General features: G+C 39.4%; 1 long non-coding RNA gene across 1 annotated transcript; it reads right to left on the reverse strand.

Annotated features, from left to right (window-relative positions):
• Window positions 1-4,003: 4,003 nt before the first annotated feature.
• Window positions 4,004-7,961, reverse strand: LOC125780304 (uncharacterized). Its single transcript, XR_007423724.1, has 4 exons — window positions 7,803-7,961; window positions 6,991-7,087; window positions 6,201-6,283; window positions 4,004-4,593 (listed from the first exon to the last, which is right to left on the reverse strand). It is a non-coding gene; the product is annotated as an uncharacterized LOC125780304 (long non-coding RNA).
• Between the last annotated feature and the right edge of the window lie 185 nt (window positions 7,962-8,146).

The raw sequence follows: 8,146 nt of genomic DNA on the forward strand, positions 1-8,146 counted from the left end.
AAAAAATCACATTTTCGTTTCAACCTTGTAAACGCTCTAGTGCCTGGATTGGATGACGTAGATGGACCCAATACATTGCACCAGTTAGATAGTTCAATGAGCTTTCACAAAAGCCCTCAACCTCTTCTCTATCATCACCAGGGGCGTGGCAATAGTGTTCATAATAAAAAGTAGTTTAAAAAAAATCACATTTTTGTTTCAACCTTGTAAACGCTCTAGCGCCTAAATTGGCTAACGTAGGTGGACCCAATACATTGCACCAGTTAGATAGTTTAATGAGCTTTCAGAAAAGCCCTCAACCTCTTCTCTATCACCACCAGGGGCGTGGCAATAGTGTTCATAATAAAAAGTAGTTTTAAAAAATCACATTTTTGTTTCAACCTTGTAAACGCTCTAGCGCCTAAATTGGCTAACGTAGGTGGACCCAATACATTGCACCAGTTAGATAGTTTAATGAGCTTTCAGAAAAGCCCTCAACCTCTTCTCTATCACCACCAGGGGCGTGGCAATAGTGTTCATAATAAAAAGTAGTTTTAAAAAAAATCACATTTTTGTTTCAACCTTGTAAACGCTCTAGCGCCTAAATTGGCTGACGTAGGTGGACCCAATACATTGCACCAGTTAGATAGTTTAATGAGCTTTCAGAAAAGCCCTCAATCTCTTCTCTATCACCACCAGGGGCGTGGCAATAGTGTTCATAATAAACAGTGGTTAAAAAAAAATCATATTTTTGTTTCAACCTTGTAAACGCTCTAGCGCCTAAATTGGCTGACATAGGTGGACCCAATACGTTGCACCAGTTAGATAGTTTAATGAGCTTTCAGAAAAGCCCTCAACCTCTTCTCAATCACCACCAGGGGCGTGGCAATAGTGTTCATAATAAACAGTAGTTTAAAAAAAATCACATTTTTGTTTCAACCTTGTAAACGCTCTAGCGCCTAAATTGGCTGACGTAGGTGGACCCAATACATTGCACCAGTTAGATAGTTTAATGAGCTTTCAGAAAAGCCCTCAACCTCTTCTCTATCACCACCAGGGGCGTGGCAATAGTGTTCATAATAAAAAGTAGTTTTAAAAAATCACATTTTTGTTTCAACCTTGTAAACGCTCTAGCGCCTAAATTGGCTAACGTAGGTGGACCCAATACATTGCATCAGTTAGATAGTTTAATGAGCTTTCAGAAAAGCCCTCAACCTCTTCTCTATCACCACCAGGGGCGTGGCAATAGTGTTCATAATAAAAAGTAGTTTTAAAAAATCACATTTTTGTTTCAACCTTGTAAACGCTCTAGCGCCTAAATTGGCTGACGTAGGTGGACCCAAAACATTGCATCAGTTAGATAGTTTAATGAGCTTTCAGAAAAGCCCTCAACCTCTTCTCTATCACCACCAGGGGCGTGGCAATAGTGTTCATAATAAAAAGTAGTTTTAAAAAAATCACATTTTTGTTTCAACCTTGTAAACGCTCTAGCGCCTAAATTGGTCGACGTAGGTGGACCCAATACATTGCACCAGTTAGATAGTTTAATGAGCTTTCAGAAAAGCCCTCAACCTCTTCTCTATCACCACCAGGGGCGTGGCAATAGTGTTCATAATAAAAAGTAGTTTAAAAAAAATCACATTTTTGTTTCAACCTTGTAAACGCTCTAGCGCCTAAATTGGCTAACGTAGGTGGACCCAATACATTGCACCAGTTAGATAGTTTAATGAGCTTTCAGAAAAGCCCTCAACCTCTTCTCTATCACCACCAGGGGCGTGGCAATAGTGTTCATAATAAAAAGTAGTTTAAAAAAAATCACATTTTTGTTTCAACCTTGTAAACGCTCTAGCGCCTAAATTGGCCGACGTAGGTGGACCCAATACATTGCACCAGTTAGATAGTTTAATGAGCTTTCAGAAAAGCCCTCAACCTCTTCTCTATCACCACCAGGGGCGTGGCAATAGTGTTCATAATAAAAAGTAGTTTAAAAAAAATCACATTTTTGTTTCAACCTTGTAAACGCTCTAGCGCCTAAATTGGCTAACGTAGGTGGACCCAATACATTGCACCAGTTAGATAGTTTAATGAGCTTTCAGAAAAGCCCTCAACCTCTTCTCTATCACCACCAGGGGCGTGGCAATAGTGTTCATAATAAAAAGTAGTTTTAAAAAAAATCACATTTTTGTTTCAACCTTGTAAACGCTCTAGCGCCTAAATTGGCTGACGAAGGTGGACCCAATACATTGCACCAGTTAGATAGTTTAATGAGCTTTCAGAAAAGCCCTCAACCTCTTCTCTATCACCACCAGGGGCGTGGCAATAGTGTTCATAATAAACAGTAGTTTAAAAAAAAAATCACATTTTTGTTTCAACTTTTTAAACGCTCTAGCGCCTAAACTGGCTAACGTAGGTGAACCCAATACATTGCACCAGTTAGATAGTTTAATGAGCTTTCAGAAAAGCCCTCAACCTCTTCTCTATCACCACCAGGGGCGTGGCAATAGTGTTCATAATAAAAAGTAGTTAAAAAAAAATCACATTTTTGTTTCAACCTTGTAAACGCTCTAGCGCCTAAATTGGCTGACGAAGGTGGACCCAATACATTGCACCAGTTAGATAGTTTAATGAGCTTTCAGAAAAGCCCTCAACCTCTTCTCTATCACCACCAGGGGCGTGGCAATAGTGTTCATAATAAAAAGTAGTTAAAAAAAATCACATTTTTGTTTCAACCTTGTAAACGCTCTAGCGCCTAAATTGGTCGACGTAGGTGGACCCAATACATTGCACCAGTTAGATAGTTTAATGAGCTTTCAGAAAAGCCCTCAACCTCTTCTATCACCACCAGGGGCGTGGCAATAGTGTTCATAATAAAAAGTAGTTTTAAAAAAAATCACATTTTTGTTTCAACCTTGTAAACGCTCTAGCGCCTAAATTGGCTGACGAAGGTGGACCCAATACATTGCACCAGTTAGATAGTTTAATGAGCTTTCAGAAAAGCCCTCAACCTCTTCTCTATCACCACCAGGGGCGTGGCAATAGTGTTCATAATAAAAAGTAGTTTAAAAAAAATCACATTTTTGTTTCAACCTTGTAAACGCTCTAGCGCCTAAATTGGCCGACGTAGGTGGACCCAATACATTGCACCAGTTAGATAGTTTAATGAGCTTTCAGAAAAGCCCTCAACCTCTTCTCTATCACCACCAGGGGCGTGGCAATAGTGTTCATAATAAAAAGTAGTTTTAAAAAATCACATTTTTGTTTCAACCTTGTAAACGCTCTAGCGCCTAAATTGGCTAACGTAGGTGGACCCAATACATTGCACCAGTTAGATAGTTTAATGAGCTTTCAGAAAAGCCCTCAACCTCTTCTCTATCACCACCAGGGGCGTGGCAATAGTGTTCATAATAAAAAGTAGTTTTAAAAAATCACATTTTTGTTTCAACCTTGTAAACGCTCTAGCGCCTAAATTGGCCGACGTAGGTGGACCCAATACATTGCACCAGTTAGATAGTTTAATGAGCTTTCAGAAAAGCCCTCAACCTCTTCTCTATCACTACCAGGGGCGTGGCAATAGTGTTCATAATAAAAAGTAGTTAAAAAAAATCACATTTTTGTTTCAACCTTGTAAACGCTCTAGCGCCTAAACTGGCTAACGTAGGTGAACCCAATACATTGCACCAGTTAGATAGTTTAATGAGCTTTCAGAAAAGCCCTCAACCTCTTCTCTATCACCACCAGGGGCGTGGCAATAGTGTTCATAATAAAAAGTAGTTTTAAAAAAAATCACATTTTTCTTTCAACCTTGTAAACGCTCTAGCGCCTAAATTCGCTAACGTAGGTGGACCCAATACATTGCATCAGTTAGATAGTTTAATGAGCTTTCAGAAAAGCCCTCAACCTCTTCTCTATCACCACCAGGGGCGTGGCAATAGTGTTCATAATAAAAAGTAGTTTTAAAAAATCACATTTTTGTTTCAACCTTGTAAACGCTCTAGCGCCTAAATTGGCTAACGTAGGTGGACCCAATACATTGCACCAGTTAGATAGTTTAATGAGCTTTCAGAAAAGCCCTCAACCTCTTCTCTATCACCACCAGGGGCGTGGCAATAGTGTTCATAATAAAAAGTAGTTTTAAAAAATCACATTTTTGTTTCAACCTTGTAAACGCTCTAGCGCCTAAATTGGTCGACGTAGGTGGACCCAATACATTGCACCAGTTAGATAGTTTAATGAGCTTTCAGAAAAGCCCTCAACCTCTTCTCTATCACCACCAGGGGCGTGGCAATAGTGTTCATAATAAAAAGTAGTTTTAACAAAAATCACATTTTTGTTTCAACCTTGTAAACGCTCTAGCGCCTAAATTGGCCGACATAGGTGGACCCAATACAATGCACCAGTTAGATAGTTTAATGAGCTTTCAGAAAAGCCCTCAACCTCTTCTCTATCACCACCAGGGGCGTGGCAATAGTGTTCATAATAAAAAGTAGTTTTAACAAAAATCACATTTTTGTTTCAACCTTGTAAACGCTCTAGCGCCTAAATTAGCTGACGTAGGTGAACTCAATACATTGCATCAGTTAGATAGTTTAATGAGCTTTCAGAAAAGCCCTCAACCTCTTCTCTATCACCACCAGGGGCGTGGCAATAGTGTTCATAATAAAAAGTAGTTTAAAAAAAATCACATTTTTGTTTCAACCTTGTAAACGCTCTAGCGCCTAAATTGGCTAACGTAGGTGGACCCAATACATTGCACCAGTTAGATAGTTTAATGAGCTTTCAGAAAAGCCCTCAACCTCTTCTCTATCACCACCAGGGGCGTGGCAATAGTGTTCATAATAAAAAGTAGTTTAAAAAAATCACATTTTTGTTTCAACCTTGTAAACGCTCTAGCGCCTAAATTGGCTGACGAAGGTGGACCCAATACATTGCACCAGTTAGATAGTTTAATGAGCTTTCAGAAAAGCCCTCAACCTCTTCTCTATCACCACCAGGGGCGTGGCAATAGTGTTCATAATAAAAAGTAGTTAAAAAAATCACATTTTTGTTTCAACCTTGTAAACGCTCTAGCGCCTAAATTGGCTGACGAAGGTGGACCCAATACATTGCACCAGTTAGATAGTTTAATGAGCTTTCAGAAAAGCCCTCAACCTCTTCTCTATCACCACCAGGGGCGTGGCAATAGTGTTCATAATAAACAGTAGTTTAAAAAAAAATCACATTTTTGTTTCAACTTTTAAACGCTCTAGCGGCTAAATTGGCCGACATAGGTGGACCCAATACAATGCACCAGTTAGATAGTTTAATGAGCTTTCAGAAAAGCCCTCAACCTCTTCTCTATCACCACCAGGGGCGTGGCAATAGTGTTCATAATAAAAAGTAGTTAAAAAAAATCACATTTTTGTTTCAACCTTGTAAACGCTCTAGCGCCTAAACTGGCTAACGTAGGTGGACCCAATACATTGCACCAGTTAGATAGTTTAATGAGCTTTCAGAAAAGCCCTCAACCTCTTCTCTATCACCACCAGGGGCGTGGCAATAGTGTTCATAATAAAAAGTAGTTAAAAAAAAATCACATTTTTGTTTCAACCTTGTAAACGCTCTAGCGCCTAAATGGGCTAACGTAGGTGGACCCAATACATTGCACCAGTTAGATAGTTTAATGAGCTTTCAGAAAAGCCCTCAACCTCTTCTCTATCACCACCAGGGGCGTGGCAATAGTGTTCATAATAAAAAGTAGTTTTAAAAAATCACATTTTTGTTTCAACCTTGTAAACGCTCTAGCGCCTAAATTGGCTGACGAAGGTGGACCCAATACGTTGCACCAGTTAGATAGTTTAATGAGCTTTCAGAAAAGCCCTCAACCTCTTCTCTATCACCACCAGGGGCGTGGCAATAGTGTTCATAATAAAAAGTAGTTAAAAAAAAATCACATTTTTGTTTCAACCTTGTAAACGCTCTAGCGCCTAAATTGGCTGACGAAGGTGGACCCAATACATTGCACCAGTTAGATAGTTTAATGAGCTTTCAGAAAAGCCCTCAACCTCTTCTCTATCACCACCAGGGGCGTGGCAATAGTGTTCATAATAAAAAGTAGTTTTAAAAAAAATCACATTTTTGTTTCAACCTTGTAAACGCTCTAGCGCCTAAATTGGCTGACGAAGGTGGACCCAATACGTTGCACCAGTTAGATAGTTTAATGAGCTTTCAGAAAAGCCCTCAACCTCTTCTCTATCACCACCAGGGGCGTGGCAATAGTGTTCATAATAAAAAGTAGTTTTAACAAAAATCACATTTTTGTTTCAACCTTGTAAACGCTCTAGCGCCTAAATTGGCTGACGAAGGTGGACCCAATACATTGCACCAGTTAGATAGTTTAATGAGCTTTCAGAAAAGCCCTCAACCTCTTCTCTATCACCACCAGGGGCGTGGCAATAGTGTTCATAATAAAAAGTAGTTTTAAAAAAATCACATTTTTGTTTCAACCTTGTAAACGCTCTAGCGCCTAAATTGGTCGACGTAGGTGGACCCAATACATTGCACCAGTTAGATAGTTTAATGAGCTTTCAGAAAAGCCCTCAACCTCTTCTCTATCACCACCAGGGGCGTGGCAATAGTGTTCATAATAAAAAGTAGTTAAAAAAAATCACATTTTTGTTTCAACCTTGTAAACGCTCTAGCGCCTAAATTAGCTGACGTAGGTGAACTCAATACATTGCACCAGTTAGATAGTTTAATGAGCTTTCAGAAAAGCCCTCAACCTCTTCTCTATCACCACCAGGGGCGTGGCAATAGTGTTCATAAATTAAAAAAAAATCACATTTTTGTTTCAACCTTGTAAACGCTCTAGCGGCTAAATTGGCCGACATAGGTGGACCCAATACAATGCACCAGTTAGATAGTTTAATGAGCTTTCAGAAAAGCCCTCAACCTCTTCTCTATCACCACCAGGGGCGTGGCAATAGTGTTCATAATAAAAAGTAGTTTTAAAAACAATCACATTTTTGTTTCAACCTTGTAAACGCTCTAGCGCCTAAATTAGCTGACGTAGGTGAACTCAATACATTGCATCAGTTAGATAGTTTAATGAGCTTTCAGAAAAGCCCTCAACCTATTCTCTATCACTACCAGGGGCGTGGCAATAGTGTTCATAATAAAAAGTAGTTAAAAAAAAATCACATTTTTGTTTCAACCTTGTAAACGCTCTAGCGCCTAAACTGGCTAACGTAGGTGAACCCAATACATTGCACCAGTTAGATAGTTTAATGAGCTTTCAGAAAAGCCCTCAACCTCTTCTCTATCACCACCAGGGGCGTGGCAATAGTGTTCATAATAAAAAGTAGTTAAAAAAAATCACATTTTTGTTTCAACCTTGTAAACGCTCTAGCGCCTAAATTAGCTGACGTAGGTGAACTCAATACATTGCACCAGTTAGATAGTTTAATGAGCTTTCAGAAAAGCCCTCAACCTCTTCTCTATCACCACCAGGGGCGTGGCAATAGTGTTCATAATAAACAGTAAATTAAAAAAAAATCACATTTTTGTTTCAACTTTTTAACGCTCTAGCGTCTAAATTGGCCGACATAGGTGGACCCAATACAATGCACCAGTTAGATAGTTTAATGAGCTTTCAGAAAAGCCCTCAACCTCTTCTCTATCACCACCAGGGGCGTGGCAATAGTGTTCATAATAAACAGTAGTTTAAAAAAAATCACATTTTTGTTTCAACCTTGTAAACGCTCTAGCGCCTAAATTAGCTGACGTAGGTGGACCCAATACATTGCACCAGTTAGATAGTTTAATGAGCTTTCAGAAAAGCCCTCAACCTCTTCTCTATCACCACCAGGGGCGTGGCAATAGTGTTCATAATAAAAAGTAGTTTTAACAAAAATCACATTTTTGTTTCAACCTTGTAAACGCTCTAGCGCCTAAATTGGCTAACGTAGGTGGACCCAATACATTGCACCAGTTAGATAGTTTAATGAGCTTTCAGAAAAGCCCTCAACCTCTTCTCTATCACCACCAGGGGCGTGGCAATAGTGTTCATAATAAAAAGTAGTTTTAAAAAAATCACATTTTTGTTTCAACCTTGTAAACGCTCTAGCGCCTAAATTGGCTGACGAAGGTGGACCCAATACATTGCACCAGTTAGATAGTTTAATGAGCTTTC

The sequence above is a fragment of the Bactrocera dorsalis genome, unplaced genomic scaffold (genome assembly GCF_023373825.1).
Source record: "Bactrocera dorsalis isolate Fly_Bdor unplaced genomic scaffold, ASM2337382v1 BdCtg471, whole genome shotgun sequence".
Classification (NCBI taxonomy): Eukaryota; Metazoa; Arthropoda; class Insecta; order Diptera; family Tephritidae; genus Bactrocera; species Bactrocera dorsalis.